Raw genomic sequence first — 21,690 nt, 5'->3', positions numbered from 1 at the left:
ATTCTGTAATAACTATATAAATCATGACACTGTGATAAACTGTACATGTATCAACTGTATTTCTGAAATGAATTGTAAAACTGTATGTCATGATATTGTAAATTGTATTTGTATCAATTGTATAATCATGGTACTATGTAATTACTATAAAATATATTCACTGTCTGTATATTCTATAAAACATAGCTCTGAAAATACTGTAAAGCATGTCTTTGTACTATATTTATCTTCTCAAGCCACACAGTAATTTAAAACATATCATACATAATGGATAAACTGTATAAATTTATGTCGTGGATAATAATCTAGTAAAAACATATAATTTATACTGAAATTATACTAGTTTTGTCTAGCATAACATATTTTCCTTACTTGATTTCTGTTAAAATCCTTCTACTGTGACGGGTCCTACACCCGCAGGGTATTCCGCTAAACACCTTAAAAACCATAAATCTCAAAACAAAACATCATTATTTCTATGTCTTCTACACTTTCTACAACTGCCAAAAAGCCTAATTTCGAATAAAAGACTTTACCCTAAATTTGGGATGAAATCCAACTTCGTCCCACCAACGATCCGCTCCAATATACTTGAAGAGAACTTCCCCATGAGCGTTGTGGTGGCCTTAAATCGTTGATTCGATGAACGACCGAACTGAAATCGAAGAGAGATGGAGGTGGAGCCGTAGGAGAGAGAGAGAGAGTGAATTTTGCTGAAAATTTATGCATTTAACCCGATTTTAGGCTATTTATACTGTGGAATTCGTTGACGAGCCACGTCACCTCGTCGACGAGTCCTGTAGAAAGTTCGTCGACGAATATGCACCCTCGTCGATGAATTTCAGACTTTCCAAAAATCCTCTCTCGGTATTTTCTCATCGACGAGATGGGACCTTGGCGACGAGATCCTGAAGAACCCTCGTCGATGAAATCCCTGTGTTTGTCGACGAGGCTTGGAGAACTCGAAGCGTTCGTTGACAAAGTCAGCTACTTCCTTCTATTACTGTTTCCATTTTCTTCCCTCTTATTATTTAAGTACCATTATTCCTTGGGTCGTTACAATATCATATTTCCATATGATCATGACATTTTTTGAAATCATTATAAAATCATACTTTGTTGTGTATCATCATAAAATATTCTAACAAGCTTATTTATATAGTAAAAATAATCATACTCATGTCGCACAATTTGAGTGATAATTCATAATTTCATAAAGTATCCATGAAATTTTCACAAACATATATTCAGTAAATTCAAATAAAAATGCGGGTACAATCAATTTCACCTATTAATTTAATTCCATTATATCCCAAAAACCCGATATAAAAAAATCCCTACAATTTGATTTAATTCTAAAATATTCCTAAAAATTGATATAATCAAATACTATAATTTAATTAGTTAAATTTTCTAAAAATAATTGACATAATCTATTCCCCTTGCCTTAGCCCTGGTGTCACGCCCCGAACTTGGTAATTGGACCTAGGGTGTGATGTAGTAACCTAACCTATCCATGTATCATTCAAACACACATCATACTATATAATGTAAGGGTCCGACTCCGTGGGGTTCCCGTACACCATAATCACATTTACCAACACGGTTTACGCAGCGGAAAATAGTCGAAATATTAAAACATGCCATAACATACCAGAGTCTATACAACCCAATATCTAGGTCCCATAATACAAACCAAAGCCCCGGGTGTCTACAAAACCCAATATGACAACTCGGCCATAAACCAGTACTTATGCTAGTACTAAACGCAGCTAAACCGATAACCATGCTCCCAATGCTAAAACGTTAGTTCCGACTATTCAAGGGACCTGAAACACATTTGTATAATCAGGGTAAGATTGTCACGACCTGCTCATTTTCCTCATTTTTTTTATAATAATAATAATAATAATATCAATTACACATTTCCCATATTCAAGTTCAGCAGGTCACAATCCACCTGGACCCGTGGGTACTAGAAATATATCAGAACATATAGCAGAAGTCCTTGCAGTAGAAAACATATAATAATGTACATCTCAATACCATATATTACAATATATTAGAGTTGCTATAGTCCACAGTATTTCCATATATACATCCCAAAATAAATCTAGGTATATTTCCCACAAAATCTAACTATCCCTACAAAAAGAAACTCACCATTCAAAAAGGGTAGATACCTAGCACTAGGTCAGCGGGGCTTTTCCCGCTCTCCTATCAAGGGCTCCTGAAAAGTTTATAAGATTAAGGAGTGAGACACCTCTCAGTAAGGGAAATAAACTAATACCAGTGTGTGGCAACATGAGTATTATGTGTTCTACATATACCATATATAACATATTCAGTACTATTTCCTCAAATCTAGAAAACATATATATATATCAACACATGGCAAAACATACTGCATTTTCATAAACATATCTCATCTCATACAATAATAATATCATAAAAACATTTCTGGTAGGTTAGTTGGCTGTTGTCATGTATTACCCCCACATGACTGGGTTGTGTGGCCCGAAGGTAGGACCTGACAATGGTTGGCCGACCATTGCCAAGTCAAACAGTAGTCTATAGGTCCGATGGGTCTGCCAGACCTAGTCCGTACACCAGGGGCGATCACCGCACACTTCTTTAATAACCACATCGACCATCCAATCTCACACCACTCCGTACAACGGTGTTAACACAAATATCATGATCACGAAGACCATGGACACATAGCAATGGTACCGTGCAAGTGCTAGCCGAGACCAAGCCAACCAAGTTCTGCTATCATATAACATATACTAAAATCGTGATACATAGATATCTTATATCATTTATTTTCACATCAATCATTGGTCCGTACGCCGGTATTACACATTTTATCATAGCTCGGCCCGTACACCGGCAAATCATATCATAACATAGCCCGTACGCTGGCAAATCACATCATAGCATGGCCCGTGCGTCGGCAAACATATATCAAAATCTCGGCCCGTACGCCAGTTTTCCCATCATAAAAATCAATATCATAATCCCATTCTAGAAAACAGTATTCCATAACATTTTATACTCATGCCACACAAAACAGATTTTTCACGTATTCAACATATCATCATTTAAACAGTATTTTTTCAAATATAAATTATATATATATATATATAACATTTTTACTTTCTAGAAATCAAATACTATATATATACAAACATTTTCTCAAAAGAACTAGCTTAGTTTATCCCCTTACCTGAATCCTGCAAAGCTCCTAAGAAAATCTTCCTTGCACCCGCAGGGTTCCCAACTCAACACCCTGAAAATGCAAACCCCTAGTATTAAACTTCAATATTTCTACGTGCATAACACTTCTTATAACTACCGTTAAGTCAAATTCGGTTTAAAAAGCCTTACCTCAACTTAGGGATGATTTCCAACGTTCCTGATTCAACACCTTTGGAAATGAAAACTCCCAGTATTAAAGTTCAGTATTTCTAAGCATATAACTCTTTTCTCAACTGTCAAAAATCCAAATATTGAGTAAAAAGCCTTACCCTGGATTTGGGATGGTTTCCACCTAACTTTCACCAACAATCCGCTCCAACAGATTTGGAGAGAACTTCCCCAGGAGCGTCGTGGTGACTTTGGATTGTCGATCCGGCGAAGAACTGGTTCGAAATCGATGAAATAAATAGGGAGAACCGAAGGGGAGAGAGAGAGAGAAAAAAAAAAAGGTGGCTTCCTCTGTAAGTTAAAAATTGGATTTATTGTATTTATAGAACAGGATTCGTCGACGAGCCACGTCCTTCGTCGACGAATTCTCATTAATTTTGTTGACGAAATTCAGTCTTTGTCGATGAAATTCAGTCGGCTAAAAAACCCCCTCTTGGTATTTCTTCGTCGACGAATCTCTTGTGTTCGTCGATGAATCTTCTTAAGCCTTCGTCAACGAATCCCCTATATTCGTCGACGAAACCTTGATGATCCCCTTTTCCATTATTTCTTCCAAAATGCAATGTCGTCGACGAACGCAAAACGTTCATCGATGAAGTCGACTGCTTCCTTCTGTTTTCGGTTTCCATTCCCCTTTCTTCTATTATTTAAATACCATTTTAAATTCAGGTCGTTACAAAGATACCTCTCAATAAGGACAAATCAGGTTATATCATTGTGTGACATATGATTGTTATTATAACATAAAACATAACACAATTCCAGTATTTTCTCAATGCAATTACAGTATAATCACAATACAATTCCAATATATCTTACAAACACATAATCCACATCCAGTGTCATCACACTCTTCGGCCTGAAGCCAGTCCGCATTACACGGTGTCCCCGACATATGACGCAGCCCTAGGCTCCCATGGGTTGCCGATACGATATCTAGTGAACCCACACCCTTCGGTGATCAACCGGTATAGAAAGTGATATTTCACACCTTCTGCCTACGGTATTATACCAACTCGTTTCCACATCTAAGCCTTCGGGGATGAGCCGGCGTGCTTCGATTATCATCAACGTTCGGCCTTATTCTGACTCGGCATTTTCACAGAACTTGGAATATTTTGGGAACTCACGTCCCTATAACTTATTTTAACAAATCATATTCTACGGTACACAACCGGTTCTGCCTTTCACAAACCTAGAACATTTCCAATAAAATAGTTCATTCCACACTTATTTGGTAAATACATAACTACAATTTCAAGAATGCAGTTCAAAAACAAGTCAAGGTACGCCCATCTCCATACAATATACTTAATAATATGCATACGGTTTTTTTACGAAACCAGAGATGCAATATGAACCCCCTTTTTTCCAAAACTGTAACTTGAAAACCCCATAATTTGAATCGTCAGATTTTCCCAAATAAGTAACCAAATCATACATATAATCGTAAACAAAAGTTTCACTGATTTCGATTTAAAAAATAACTAATATAAACAGAAACCCCTTACCTTTCCCTGAAAATTTAACACGAACTCTACGGCTCCTAAACAACGAATCGAGTTCCCAAAACCCATACATCACAGTACAATAATTACTTACAATCTTACTCTCTACAGATCTATTGAAACAGAAATGAAAATCGAGTCTTACCTCGATTGGGTCAAAACCCGAAGACCTCAAAACGAAGATCCGTTCCACAGAACATGTAAAGATTCCCTCCCTGATCCTTGTAGTAACTTTGGATTGTCGATTCTAACAACGAACGACAAAGAAATCTAGAGAGAGAGAGAGAAAAAAAAAATTTGGATATCTTAGCCAAGAAGCAAAGAAAATATATTTATGCAACCTTTAACCCAGCCAACGTCATCGATGAGGCGACGTCTTCGTCGACGAGTCAACGAAGGGAGTTCGTCGACGTCATGGCGGCCTCGTCGACGAGCTTGAGTTTTAGGATTTCCCAAAACCTCTCGGCTTCTCCTTGTCACCGAACCTCTGAATTTCGTCGCCGAACTATAGAAGGGCCTTCGTCGACAAAAACACTGGCTTCGTCGACGAAGCCTGCTCAAATTACTATTTTACCCTTTTCTTATTTATTTATTCCTTATCTCACGAGTCAGGTTCTTACACATGTAGTGGTGCCTACGACGTCCAAACGACGAATCTACTTCGGTTAAAGTGTTTAGAAGTGGAGTTGGGACCTAGATATGGTGTTCGTTTTTCAATTTGGCCGAGAAATGCCAATCAATTGAAGAGAGAGAGAGAGGGAGAGAGAGAATTCGTGAGATTGGGGGGGGGATTTGAGATTTATTTTGGTCTCCTGAATGTTCAGGAGACCTTTTTACTTATATATATTATAATATTATATTATATTATATAATTAATAATTATTATTATTTAAATAAATAAATAAATTTTTATTATACTTACACATATATTATTTTTGGGGTCGTTACATTCTTCCCTCCTTATAAAAATATCGTCCTCGAAATTTGATAAACATAATTCCAAATAAAATTCATCTAACTACCAAATAAGGGAATCTAACATCTAACTACCAAATAAGGGAATCTAACCCCCATTAGCTGCAAATTTGGATTTTCTCCTCCAAGCAACCAAAACACCCCATCTAATTTTTCCACTTGCAAATTGCAAGGTTCTCTTTCAATCTGACACTATTTTGTGGAAGTTTCGCTTCTATACTATATATGTGCACTCATTTATTTGAATTCTAATTCCATACATTGAAAAACTTTGATGGTTTCCAACTAAATTTTTCCCTAACTCATCAAATTAATATACTAGATTATCTTATTAAACATATGTAAGAATTGTAACTTCCAAATCTGAGATGACTGACCTGATTGATCATGGGACGAGTCCTAAGACACCTTATGCATCGTAGTCTCTTTTACATGTTAATATTCCCTTGGGTGTTGCATACATTTCTATAGGCTAGTAATATGATTTCTTATTGCAGGATTTTCTTACACTCATCTGAATTTATTATTTCCATATCTTTCTGTGTGTGACCCCATTTAATTTAAATGGAGCAAACCTCACCTTCTGCTCTTCCGTGCATTTCAGCACACCCAACAGCTTCTCCATCTCCTGAACCCAGTCTTCAGCCGCAATCGGGTTTGTTCCTCCAGAAAATGCCGGCTGATTCGTCCGAGTAAACTGCTGGAACGTGCAGCCTTTATCAGCCGCTAGCTGTTCCTGCACTCGAGAATCTCTCCGAGTTTCCTTCCTAGCCTACAGAGTTATACAAAGTATGTCATTTATATATATACAATCATCCACAAAAAGTCCTAAAGTATCCTAGGGTCTTAATCCAAAAACCCATCTGACCCTAACTCAACTACTTACCCTTCTGATAGGGTAGCTCGGTTAACTTCTACTGCTGCAGGGCTTTATCCGCCCTCTTACATGGATTTCCTAAAATGTTTGTAATGCTGGGGTGAGACACCTCTAACTAGGGAAGATAAAGTAATATCAATGTGTGACAATATGAGTATTTTCGTGTTATACATATAAACAGTACATAATTCATATTTGGTAAAAACCGTTTGTATCATTTATGAATAAAACATGTTTCGTCATAACATAATTTAACATAACTAAATTATTGTGCATAAAATCTTCTTATATAACCATACCATACTAAAATATTACCCATGATAGATAGCTAGTTGTTGTCATGTCTTACCCCCCACATGATAGGGTTGTGCGGCCTGTAGGTGGGATCTAGTAATGGCCGACGGACCATGCTAAGTCAAACATTGGTGTGTAAGTACGATGAACTTGTTCCACCTGTGTCGGACTACTAGGGGAATTACAACACTCCCATAAAGTCACATCGACTACCATCTTCCACACTCTATTTGAGATGTACGGTAGCACTAACATAAACATAATCGTGAACATATAACTATGGTATTGTACTTCGTAAAACTAAACTAAGTCATTCTGTTTCTAATAACATATAATACATTTCATATTATTAAAACATGACTGTTTCGTATTTCAGAGTAATATTTGACATAATCATATTTTATGATTTCTTACATATCATAAATAATCACGGAGTCTATGCTGACATAAATCATAATGTAAAAATCACGGCATCTACACCGGCATAATTCATAACATAAAAATCACGGCATCTACTCTGGCATAAATCATAACGTAAAAATCACGACATCTGCACCGGCATAATCCATAACATAATAAACATGAAATTCTTGCACTGTTTAACATAATATTCTAGGACCATAGTTCCTGTACTGTTTTAATGGTTTTTCTTGAAAACTGTTATAACATGCTTATCTTGGAAAAATCATAATATTTTAATATAATATAATTTTCATAGAAATTATACTAATGTCACACAAATGTAAGTAACCTTATAGACTTATAATCTGTTCTGAAATCATATTTCTTATAAAATGTGTTAAAATTATTTCCCTGTTCAACAACAGTATTCCCAAACATAATTTTATAACTTACGTATTTTTCTGAAAATAAATATTGTATGACAATAAATAATTTCATGAAAAATGATGACTTAATTTATCCCCTTACCTGACTTACCGAGAAACCCACAAATTACTTCAAACATACATCCATGGTGTTCCCAACTCAACACCCTAAAATTTACATTTTTTCCCAACAGAACTCCAGTATTATTCCATCTAATATATTTCCTTAGTCCAGAAATACCAAATACCTTATAAAATATAAAATAACCAACTTACCCATATTTTTGGGATGGTGCTCAAGTTAGCCTAATTAACAAACTACTCTAGTAGACTTGTAGAGAATCTTCCTAGGAGTAACGTGGCGGCTTCCGATCGTTGAACCGGGGAAGAACGAAACTAGAAATCTAAAGAGAAGGTGAAGGAGTCGGTTTCTAGAGAGAGAGAGAGAGAGAGTTTGCATGAGATTTCTTGTAGAAAAATGTGTTTTTGGCTTTATATAAAGTGTTGTCCACGTGACCTCGTTGACGAGCCACGACACGTCGTCGACAAGTCCAAGAAGGAAGTTCGTCGACGAGCATATAACTCTCGTCGACGAGTTTTAGGCCCTGAGAATAACCCTCTCAATAAGTTCTTGTCGACGAGACACGTATCCATGTCGATGAGTCCAAGTAGGCTGCTTGTCAAAGAACACTCTGCGCTCGTTGACGAGACCCTCTTGAGTCCCCCTTGGAATTTTCCTTTTCTCTCATTTTTTTATTATTTAATTACTATAATTCTTCGGGTCTATACACTGCACATGCATGTTCGCACTTATAACTTAATCAATTTACACACACGCTATAATATCCAATGTGATATGATATGTGGTGAATCGACAAATTTTTAAATTAGTTAAAAAGTTTTAAAAACTCAATTCAGCCCCCTCTTGGGATCACATCATTTCCAACGGATAATAACTTCTGCTAATCTTTTAAAAATTTTAGGCACCTCCATTAAAATTTCAAAAATCCTAAAAATCTCCCTTAAAGTTTATCAAAGACAAACATTTGCTTATATTTTGCAAAATGACTAATTTTTTATGAAGAGGTATATGTCTTTTTAGCAAACTTTAAGTAAAGTTAATGATATTTTTTTAATATTTTTAAAATTTTAAAATTTATTTTTTTTTTTTATCAAAGTATTTCACTATAAAAATTATACTTAAAAACATAAATTTCAAACTTTAAAATTTAAATTTAAATATAATTTATATTAATTATATCTTCCTCTACTTCCATATGAATCTAAATTAAAAATGCCCGATCACGTATAAATCGACTGAGCATCGGCGAATTGTATTCAATGTAAGCACCCTGTCCCGCCGGAGACCTAATTTTTTCTCAATTTCGTCTTCTGATTCACACAGTCAAACGTTTTCTTCCATGCGCGAAAACCCTAATACCCGCGCAGCAATGCAGCATGGCCTTGGCCACCATGGTCGGCTGCCAGCATGGCGTCCGGTCGCACGCTACTGGTGCCCTCTCTTCTCCTCTCAGATTTTCTTTTTCTGGAGAACAGAAAGAAACTCAAGCCCTCGCGATCCGCCATTGCTGACACCCCTCCGTAAGCCGCCGTGCCAATAGAGGCGTACCTTCGTGCTTAAATCCTGAGCCTAGAACTGGTAAGTCCCTTAGCCTCTTGATCCTCCTCTCTTTCTCACACTCTCTGCAACTGCATCCTCCTCAACTCTGTCTCTCTCTCTCTCCTCAAATACACCCTTTGTTAGATTATGGCGAGCCAAACGACCTCCAAACCGCGACCGCTTCCCCTAGTCTTTACTCATCTATTCCGTCTTCCTTTATTGTATATATTTATGTTTGTTTATTTATTTTTCCAAACATGTGATTGAGATCATGAATATGAGTCATGGGCGTTTCGGATTGATGTGTTTTTGCCTGTGAAATCACTGCGATGGTGTGTTGGTTTGGTGAGGCATGTATTCGTCACGTGCATGAATTGGGTTTCCTAATGTATGCTATTTCTTTTTCAGAAAATTTTTTTGGGGGGGGGGGGGGTTTGGGGGAAGCAAAGCTAATATCAACTAAAGCTAAGACGTGTTTGGTAGTCTTGGTTGGTTGGAGACATTGATTTTCCCAGTAATAGAATTTCCAAGATTTAAAAAAGTGCCCACTTCATGTTATTTTTCCTCAAATTTGTTGATCTTTGGCAAATTTTTTGTCATTTGTTCATTAGCAAAAGGTTTGTAATGACAAAAGTTATTGCCTATAGAAAAATTGTTTACTTAAATTGTTCACTTTGTTTGGTGTTTTGCTTTTCTTGTCGTGGAAGGGAGGTGTGGAACTGATAACAAAATACACAATAGTCCAAGATCTCTTCCCTTTGTTCAAATTAACACTAAGTAGAATCAATTACTAAAAATCAGAACTAGCAGCAAACAAAAAAACAAACCACAACTACAGAGAGATGACCAGGTGGAAAACCCTCAATATGAACTGAAGTTTGAAGGGAAAAAACATGGGACCGAAGTCCGCTATCAATCTTAGATTGTATTAAAGTAGTTTGTTACAATAGGTTTTCATAGTTGAAACTATAGGCATACATCAACTATAATCATCAAGAGTAATAAATCCTAGCACACAAAGTAATATGAGTCATCACCAACAAGGTAGAATTAAAATGAGAAATATAGAGATCTCATCCCAAAAAGGGGTTGCTGTCCTAGTCATGAAATTGGGTCTACAAAATTTCAAATAACAATTAAATTGTCTAGAATGGAAAATACAAATCACGAACAAGCTATTAAAATTACAGCTCAATTGGACAAGAAAGTAAAATTTTCCAAGATGAGAAAGCTAAGATGGATGAGTGGTATAACATTAAAAGATAAATGAAGGAATAAACATGTTTACGATAAGACGTAACTCTTATAGAATATAAGATAAAGAAGGGATGACTCAAATGGTTTGGGCACCTGCAACGTAGACTAAATAGTGTGTCAGTGAGGAAGAGAGAGTTAGTGACTATGAGGGACAATAAAAGGGGTAGAGGTAGATTTAAAATATTTAGAAATGAAATAGTAAGTAAAGATTTAGTAGTCCTGAATTTGTAAGGAAATTGCTTATGATCAAAGAATTGGTGAAAAAATATTCATGTAACCGACCCCACCTAGCGTCTTTAAGGTTTGCTTTGTTGTTGTTGTTATCAATTGGGCGAGAAATCACTTGCGATCATCACGACAAACTTACTACATAGGCACCTTTGACCCTAATTTTTCAGCAAAGTGTTTCTTATCTCCCTCACTGTCTTCTTGGCTGTCTTCGAGGACGTATGAGACTCTCTAACTGTAGCAATTATTTTTCACTTAGCAATAATTTACTACTTAGGCTGTCACCAAGCATAAAAGTCTTCTACTTCCACTTGGGCATGAATTTCACATGAGCATTTGCCAAGACATCTAACTAAACCATCCTACACATGGGGCGCCCTCCACATAGGATGGCACCCAACATTTCTAACACTTGATGTTATTAATGAAAGTTCTAGGATTTACTGTACACATGTTATTTACATGTAAATTCATTGGTTGATTATGAGGAGTAACCCTATTGAATGCTCTACAGATTCTGTTTTTTCATTGATGTTGTTCGTATCACTTGTTATTTGTTCCGCATGTAGGTTATTTATTAAATCTCTACTTGTTTTTGTCAATCTTGATTTCACTGTTTGAATTCAAAATTACATTTTCCTCGACATTCATTTGAACACTGTGTGGGCTAAGTAATAAGTGAATGGTCTGGGTCCTATTAAAAGTTTTAGTGGAATTGAAGATTGGTTTTAAAAGACACGAATAAAAACTTCCATAATTGGGATGATAGGAACAGTTTTAGTTTTAGTTTTTTTTAATCTTTTCTTTTCTTTTCTTTTTTTAAGGTAATAAAGACTTTATTAGCTCTGGGAAAACATAAGAGATTACAGTAAAACTTCAAGAAAAGGAGCAAGAAGATCAACAAGCAACAACTCTACAATGAGGAGGACAACTTTAATATATCAAAAACTCCCAGCTACTATATCAGACTCCAGATTAGTTAGCCGAAGCACTTTTCAACACCTTTACCTGAGTTATCAAAAGTTGCCTATTCTGAGGTATACATGTTTGTATATTTTGCAGACTATTCCTTCTTATGAAAAGGAATTTAGCTATAAAGAAGTGAATTACAGCCTCTCCATGTATGATAAATGGTTGCTGTTCATATCAGTTTCATGGGGTTGGGCTTCTTATTATTTCTCAAAGAAGAAATCCAAATCAGCTCTTCAGTCCAAGAATTGAAATGTCTGCTTATATTGAATCTGGCATAAGCTTCAATATAGATGTTTTTTGTGAAGTCACATGTAAAGAATAAAAAATGGTCTCTGACTTCAATGGAATTGCCACAAATTTTGCAGTTTGGACTTGCAACTATTCCCCAAGAGCATAATTTTTCTAGAGTAGAGAGCCTATGCAAAGTTGTCAACCAAGAAATGAAAGAAAATTTAGGGACATTTCCTCTAAACCAGATGGCTGAATTCCAAGTTACTACACACACATATGTATATATATGTATATATTTGACAAAAGAAAACTATCCATGATAGTGTTTTTAAAAAATTTTTCTTCAATAAAAAATTAATTACGGCATGATGCATATTGAGAAAGATCTGATTCTGAGAGAAGGGAAAAACTTGAAGTGTTAAACGAATTGGAAGGTTATGAAAATGATTATGGAAGAACTAACACTGAAGTCTGAAGATATGGCAACTTGAAGTGGGAATTTGATGTTAGGGCCTCGTTATTGCCCTCTGTTGATTATTTTGAGGAATGAATTTTGATGAAATTAAAAAAGCAAGAAGTGGAACCTTCTATGGAAGTGAACATTTCCTTGCAGTTCATTCAAAGTCTTTGTATGATTGGATAACCTTTACAAGTAAATTATTTTCACATACAATATTTTTTGCTGTTTGTATTTTCTTATTCCTGGTTTGGAATTTTTGATTGTTGCTTCTCTAATTGTGCCTTGAATGAAGACGAAAACAAGGTAAAATGGTGGCATTGTGGTACAACTACAGTACCAGATTACTATACCTTTTATTTTTCTTAAATAATGTTTGTGTTGAGAGAAAGGGAGAGGAACCAAAATTTTAACATGATTTATAGCTGGTTGTTTATGTTACTTTGGAATTTTGTTGATTCTAATTTTGGCACTGCAGGTATTGTCTTGTAGGGATTGGAAGAGTTTCCAAGATCAGCCCAGAACATAATCCCACATGTGGGTGCTGTAAATTACTTTTTAGCAGGACTGTCATAACATGCATTCTGCTGAAGTTTGCTCAAGATCAAACCTATTTATGTATGTGCACTTGTTTAGGGAGTTTTGCTCATCTTACTTTCCTTTTTCTAATTGTGCTGCCTTATTTTGTACTTTCTGTTTGCAATTTTTTTTTTCCACAGATTTTATTGAGAATCAAGCATTGGTGTAGGGTAACTAATGTTGTAAATATTATACTGTTATTTTACCATTCTTGGATCCTTTAATGATACAAATTTGTGTGTAGCTCATGCACCCCATAGTTTAGAAAATAACAAAATGTTAGGTGGTTGGGAAAGGGAATATCCCCATTTTGGAGGAACAAGTGGCATTTGAGGGTATCATTTTGATTCCATTTGCATCTACATGTCAGATTTATTTGGCATTTGAATTTGGATTTTGTTTGCATGATTGCATTGAATATTTATTTATCACGTGAGATGGGTTTAAATTGTAGTATGTGTCTGAAATTAGATTTTGATTTCTTGTCAAATTTAGTTGAACAATGTTGCATGAAGAGTGACATTGTGTTGAACTGGGATGAAATTTGTTCTCATTCTAGTGTTGAAATGAAATTGAGTTTCAAATTGCATGTGGGAATGAATTTGGGTTTACTTTGAATGTTGGAGGGAAACCTGCTTTGAGTTTCGTTTACTTGGGTAAATATGAGTTTCAATTGAGTTTCAATTTTAAAAATTCTAGTTAAGATCTGTTTCAAGGTAAATTTTTGTTTCAATTTGCATGTGAAAGTAAGATGAACTTTCAATTTGGATATTGACATGGGGAGTGGGGATTCAAATGGGCTTGGATATGAGGATTGGAGTTTGACATGATTGAATTTTGAGTCGAGCAGGGTGAAATAATGTTTTACATGTTCTGTGAATTTTCAAGTCCAATGTGAAGCTAAATCTTAATTTGTGGGTTCATCCTGCTATTTTGATGAGAATTCCTATATGAGGAAACTCACAATTGTCAATAGAATTAAGTCACTTTTGCCACGTCTAGTTGCATCAACTCAATGTAGTTTTGTGGCAGACAGTAATATATTTCTAGATCTAAAAGGCTCCGAATTTGTTGGCAATCTATGGCAAACATTTTTTTGTCAGTTGTTCCTGTGTTGTTTAACTAACAAGAAAGGTGTGGAAGGGTGATTATGAGCTATATAGAAGGTTTGTCTTTCATGCATTGAGCATTTAAATTCTCCTCTCTGTTGTCGATTGATAAATAATTATTGCCTATGAAAAATTGTTTATTTGGTGTTCATTTTCTTGTTGGATAAGGGAGGTGTAGAGGTGATAGCAAAATACGCAGTAGTCCAAGAATTCTTCCCCTTATTCAAATCAACACTAAGTAGAATGGTCGATTATCAAAACTCAGAAGTAATCAGCAGTGTAAAACACAAACCAGCCACACAATCACAAAGAGAACACCAAGACTTCTGTGAAAAACCCTTTGGTGTGAAGGGGAAAACCACCGGGCCGAACCCTGATTTCAATCTTCAACTATGTCAAAATAGTATGTTACAATAATCATTCCCTAGTTGAACTAGAGACATGCATCAACTGCAATAATCAAGAATAACAAATTCTTGGAATACAAAGTAATATGAGTCATCACAAAACAAGGTGGAATCAAACTTCAAGGAGAAATAGAGAAATCACTCCCATGAATAGAGGCTGCTGCCCCAGCCATGAAACTAGGTCTGCATAACTTCAAATAACATTTAAACCATCTAAAATGAAGAAGGATGAGTTCTGAACAAGCTATCAAATTTCTGGCTTTATTGGAGGAGATATCACCATCTGATCATCAAGATCAAGTTGACTATTGAGGCACCTTTGACCCTAACTTTTCAGCAAAGTGTTTTATTCTCTCCTCCCTCGCGCTCTTCTTGGCCATCTTTAAGGATGCATAAAACACTCTTAACTGCCAGCAATAATTTTCCAAATTAATTGATTTAACTGTTCTAAAAATGATCATTCATCTTCTGAAGCAAGCCTTGCCTTCAAGAAACTAAGTGGGTGGGGGAGAAAGCTAGAGAAACCGATAAATCAGGATTTAAACTTTGGTATACTGGAAAAGAAAAACATAAGAATGGAGTAGACATTATTGTAGACAAAAACTTAAAATATAGCGTTGTGGATGTAACTAGAGTAAGTGATAGAATTATAAAAATCAAGATGGTATTAGGACGAGAGATAATAAATATCATTAGTGCTTATGCTCCTCAAGTTGGCTTAGCAGAAAATCTTAAGAGACAATTTTGGGAAGATATGAATAGTATTATACAAGGCATACCAGGAAATGAGAAAATATTTATAGGAGGAGATCTGAATGGACACGTTGGAAGAGATGATAAAAATTATAAGAGGATACATAGAGGATATGGATATGGAGACAAAAATGAGTTTGGGGAGATGATCATAGACTTTGCTATATCATATGATTTTAGTATAATGAATACTTGTTTTAAGAAGAGAGAAGAACACTTAATAACCTTTAAAAGTGGACAAAATAGAAGTCAAATAGATTTTTTTTTAACTAGGTGGGTAGATCGTTTATCATGCAAGGATTGTGAAGTTATTTTAGGTGAAAGCCTAACCACATAACATAGAGTTTTAGTGTTAGATATATGTATTAAAAAATGGAAGAAAAAGGATAAAATAAACTAGTGTAGGAGAACTAGATGGTGGAACCTAAAAGGAGAAAATATAATAAAATTTAAAGATAAAATGATCAAAGATGGGGGATTGGACCTTAGAGGATGGGATAGATACAAATATTCTTTGGAATAGATTAGTTAGCTCTATTAAAAAATAGCAAAAGAGATTTTAGGTGAATCAAGGGGAAGATTCTCGAATAGCAAAGAAAGTTGGTCGTGGGATAAAGATGTACAAAAAATCATAAAGATAAAAAGAATTTGGTATAAAATGTGGCAAAAATGTAGAAACAGAGATAACTTTGAAAAATATAAGGAGACAAGAAAAGATGTAAAAATGGCCGTTAGTGAAGCTAAATATAAATCATTTAATAGTTTGTATGATAGATTAGGTACAAAAGAAAGGGAAAAAGATATATTTAAACTTGTTAAAGTTAGAGAAAGAAAGAGCAAGGACTTAGGAAATGTAAAATGTATAAAAAGTGAGGATGATATTGTATTAGTTAAGGACGAAGATATTAAACAAAGATGGCGAAGTTATTTTAGTAAGTTGTTTAACGAAAATCAAATAGAAGACTTAAACTTAAAATTGTCAAGTGAGGAAAAAACTAAAAATATAAGATTTATTCACAAAATTGTAGTTAACGAAGTTAAGTTTGCACTAAAAAAAATGAAAAATGGGAAAGTTATGGGACCAGATAACATCCCAATTGAATGAAAAATGGGAAAGTTATGGGACTAGATAACATCCCAATTGAAGTTTGGAAATGCTTGGGTGATAACGAAATTATATGGTTAACTAATTTATTTAATACAATTATAAAAATTAAGAAAATGCCAGATGAATTGAGGAAAGACACTTTAATACCTATATACAAAAATAAAGGAGATATTCAAAATTGTAATAACTATCGTGGAATTAAACTTATGAGTCATACGATGAAACTATGGGAAAGGGTAATTGAACAAAGATTAAGGTTAGAAACGAAGATCTCAGAAAATCAATTTGGTTTTATGCTTGTGAGATCTACCACAGAAGTTATTTATCTTTTAAGAAGATTAATGGAAAAGTTTAGGGAAAAGAAGAGGGACTTGCATTTGATATTTATTGACCTTGAGAAAGCATATGATAGGATACCTAGGGAAGTTTTATGGTGAGTTTTAGAAAAAAAAGGGTGCATGTTGTAGGTATACCAATGTCATTAAGTATATGTACGATGGAGTAATGACTAGTGTAAGGACTATAGATGGAGAAACTAGAGAATTTCCAATTACCATAGGTGTACATCAAGGATCTGCTTTGAGTCCTTATCCTTTTGCTTTAGTGATAGACCAATTGACTAAGAGTATTCAAAAGGAGGTTCCATGGTGTATGTTGTTTGGAGATGATATTGTATTAATTGACAAAACTAGGGACGGAGTAGAGGCTGAGTTAAATTTATGGAGAGAAGCTTTGGAATCTAGAGGCTTTAGGATAAGTAGAAATAAAATAGAATATATGAAATGTAATTTTAGTAATGATAGGAGGAATATTGGAGACAAAGTTAAACTTGATGTTGAAGAAATAAATAATACTTGTAGATTTTGATACCTTGGATCCATTATGCAAGCTGAAGGAGAAATTGAAGATGATGTAATGCATAGAGTTAAAGCAGGTTGGGTAAAATGGAGAAGTGCTTCAAGTGTGCTATGTGATCGTAGAATACCCTTAAAATTGAAAGGAAAGTTTTATAGGACAGTTATAAGACCAGTTATGTTATATGGATCGGAATCTTGGGCAACGAAGAAATGTAATATCTAAAAAGTAAAAGTTGTCGAGATGAGAATGCTTAGATGGATGAATGGTATAACATTGAAAGATAAATTAAGAAATGAACATATTCGTGGTAAGTTAGGTGTAGCTCCTATAGAAGATAAGATAAGGGAGGGACGACTCAGATGGTATGGACACTTGCAACGTAAGCCTTATAGTGCATCTGTGAGGAAGAGTGACTTAATTACTGTAGGGGGCAGTAGAAGGGGTAGAGGCAGATCTAAAATAATTTGAGAGGAGATAGTGAGTAAGGATTTAATATCCTTGAATCTATCAAAAGAAATAGTCCATAATCGCATAAATTGGCGGAAAATGATTCATATAACCGACCCCATTTAGTGGGACTAAAACTTGGTTGTGTTGTTGTTGTATCTCCTGAAGCAAGCCACCACTAACTACTGAACCACTCTTTGCATGACAACTAAGTGGGCCACCACCAAGCATAAAAACCTTCTACTTTACCGTAGGCATGGATACCACATGACCACTAACCAAGACATCTAAGTTGATCATTCCACACATTTGGGCCATCCTCCTCATTGGAGGGAACCTAAGATGTCTAATGCTGGATGTTATTAATGAATGTTAATTGTTGATTTGTAAGTTACGTGTAAATTTATTGTTGATTATGGAAACTAACTCTATTGAATGCTCCGCAGAATCTCTCTTTTCATTAATGCTGTCTGTATCACTCGATATTTGTTCACATATAGGTTATTTTATTTAATCTGTACTGTTCTATGTGGCAGTCGTGGTTTCACTGTTTGAATTCAAAGTAACATTTTCCTCTGACACTCATTTGAATACAGGTGTGGGCTAAATGATAAGCGAACAGTCTTGGTCCTATTAAAAATTTTAGTGGAATTAAAAAGATATGGATAAAAACTTCCATAGTTGGGATGATAGCAATTGTTATCTTCTATTGGCGTCAGAGCCATTTGGAATTTCATCTTCAATCACCTTTTTATTTAGTTAGATATAGAAATGGAGACAATATTACACACACACACACACACACATGTATGTATTTATATATTTGACAAATGAAAACCTTCAATGATTGTGTTCGTAAGATTTTTTTCTTTAATAGAAAAAAAATTAATGAAATCATGATACGGATTGAGAAAGATCTGATTGTGAGAGAGGGAAAAACTTGAGAAGTAGTAAAAGAATTGGTAGGAACCAAAATTATTATGGAAGAACTAACACTGAAGATGTGGGAATTTGAAGTGGGAATTTGATGTTATGGCCATCTGTTGATTATTTCAAGGGATGAATTTTGATGAAATGAAAAAGGCAACTTGAAGTGGGAACCTTCGACGAAAGTGAAGTGAGCATTTCCTCGATGAACATTCAATGTCTTTGTATGATTGGATAACCTTTGCAAGTAAATTGTTCTCAAATACAACATCTGTTGCTGTTCATATTTATTAAGTCTTGGTTTGCAAATGTCTGATTGTTGCTTCTCTAATTGTATATCGAATGAAGACTAAAACATGGGAAATGCCACATTACTGAAGCTTTTTGTGATTATATTACTTAAGAACTTTGCCGATTCTAATTTTGGCCCCGTGGATATTGTTTTGTAGGGGATTGAAGGAGTTTCTAAGATGAGGACGGAGCATAATCCCATTACACGGGTGGTGGAAATTGCTTTTTAGCAGCAGAAGTGCCTTCGTGTGCATTCTGCAGAAGTTTGCTCAAGATCAAACCTATTTATGTATGTGCATATTTTTTTTCCGGGAATTTTAGAACTCAGTTCTGCACATCTAGTTTTCTGTTTTCCAATTGTGCTGCCTTATTTTGTAATGATTTTGTTCTTGGCTTAGATTTGATGGAGAATGAAGCATTGATGCAGAGTAACTAATGTTGTAAATATTTTTTACCAATCTTGGATCCAAATATGTGCGTAGGCTCATGTGCCACCCTAGCTTAGAAAATAACAAAATGTTGGGTGGGTGGGAAAGCGAATGCTCCCCACCTATTTGGATTTTAAGTGGAATTTGAGGGTATCATTTCAATTTCAATTTGGTTTGCATCTGCATGTCAGATTTTTGTGGCATTTGAATTTGGATTTCGCTTCAAATGGTTTCAAAAATCGAAGATATTTATTTATGGCTCAAGATATTTGTAGAGGATTTTAGCTTTAGCTACCAAAAAGTCATGATTCTTAAGACAAATCAAACACAAACAAATATAACAAAGAAAAGAGAATGGAACCAAATCTTGAAAGAACAAAATTAATAATTGCAGCGGTCGTTCCTTGTATCGTGCCAGCGCTGGAAAAACAAAAACAAAAAAAGCAATTTGTGCTTTACAACTATTTTTTTTTTTTTTTGTAAAATCAAAATGTCTATTTTTGGGATTTGGAAATCATCAGCTAGTTGTACAAAGGAGTGAGAGCATCAAAAAAGAAAACAAAAAAATTAAAGATGCAAGGTAGTGGGATATTGGTGTTTTTAAAAAAATCAGAAAAAATCTTAAAAATAATTCGAATTTCTAGTTATATTGAGTAGACGTAAAGTTTTTTTTTTTTAAATAATTAATTGGTTGTGGTGGCAAAGCCCAGCCCACGTGTAAGTTGAAGGAGTCATTTTAACTTGTGCGTGCGCCGCGTGTATAGCTTGCTTGCCAAAATAGTAAAATGGTGTCAAGGTCAAGGACATCACATCGCTTTGAAAAGACCCATAAATTAACAGGCGGGTCGTGTTTTGACCCGAATGTAAATTGGGCAGAGAAGTAGGTGACATAAATTAGGAGGAAGGAAACATGAAAGTTTGAGGTGGCAATGGCATCAATTTATGATTGACGCGTGGTTTGCGACTACTGATTTCCCCCCCTCCACTTCTCACTTCCACCTTGGGTTCTATTTCGGGAAAAAAGAAATAATTTATTTATTTAATATTATTGTTTATGTTAAATTTTTTCCCACTTCTCAAATAATCTCAATTGGAAGATTAATTCTTCATTTTTTGTTTTAAAACTTTTAACTGAGAAACTAACATTTTTAAACGATGCATGCGTAATATAAATGTGTGCCTTTAATCACATTAGCCACCAAATGCTTTCTTCCTTTATTTAAATTTAAAATAATTTATATTTTTTAAAATTATAAAATTTTTTAGCCGGGCCCTATGTAAGAAATTCATAGGCCATGCAAGGTTGAACAAGAGAGAGCAAGCGGCTGCGCAGGCCAGCATTCATTGAGCTCACTGGCTCCAATATAAACAGAATAAATACATAATAAAATAAATTTAAGCCTAATATATGCACATAGACCAAAGTGCCCCTAGACAAATATATCTATACCCTATACTCAATTATTTATTTGAGGACCCACCGCTATTAAGAAATTTAATGACAAAATCTATTCCTTTTATTTTATTTCTTTTTGCAATCTATTTGAAGCCTACATTACCCTTGGATTAGGTACAACAACAGGCATCTCATATTCTCTTGTATATTTCTTTTAACTCTTTCTTCAAATTTGAACCTAAAATTTACCAAAACAAAAGTCTTAATATTTAACTATTAAAGCTTGTTTAAAAGACACAAAATATTGTTAATAAACAAATACCAACTCATCTCTAACCACTTCATACAAATGAATAAAAAATTACAAAACCCAATAACAATAACAACAAAACCAAACTTTTAAGTCCCACTAAGTGGGATCGATTATATGAATTTTGTTCTGTTAATTTATACGATCATAGATCATTTTTTTTTTGACAGATTTAAAGACATTAAATCCTTACTATATTATGAAAGAAATGCGTATTTTCAAGCTGTCATATATGCCAGATAAAGTAAATTTAAGAATGTGTTTAAGTTCACTGAAACTCATGTTAGCCACACATTAATACTAATCGATTCCGTCTTACTGATAAGTGTTTCACTCCAGTAAATCTATCAATTTTTCATGACATACAAGAAATTGAGTCTAAGAGCTCCGGGCAGGACCTA

At 34.7% G+C, this 21,690-nt stretch overlaps 1 long non-coding RNA gene across 1 annotated transcript; it reads left to right on the top strand.

The window, feature by feature from the left end:
- Positions 1 to 9,170: 9,170 nt before the first annotated feature.
- Positions 9,171 to 19,626, top strand: LOC131165292 (uncharacterized). Its single transcript, XR_009139529.1, has 3 exons — positions 9,171 to 9,570; positions 13,155 to 13,294; positions 19,314 to 19,626. It is a non-coding gene; the product is annotated as an uncharacterized LOC131165292 (long non-coding RNA).
- The last annotated feature ends 2,064 nt before the right edge of the window (positions 19,627 to 21,690 follow it).

Source organism: Malania oleifera, chromosome 10 (assembly GCF_029873635.1).
Source record: "Malania oleifera isolate guangnan ecotype guangnan chromosome 10, ASM2987363v1, whole genome shotgun sequence".
Taxonomy (NCBI): Eukaryota; Viridiplantae; Streptophyta; class Magnoliopsida; order Santalales; family Ximeniaceae; genus Malania; species Malania oleifera.
Note: the sequence above shows the minus strand (reverse complement) of the source record. Positions and strands in the feature narration are given on the sequence as shown.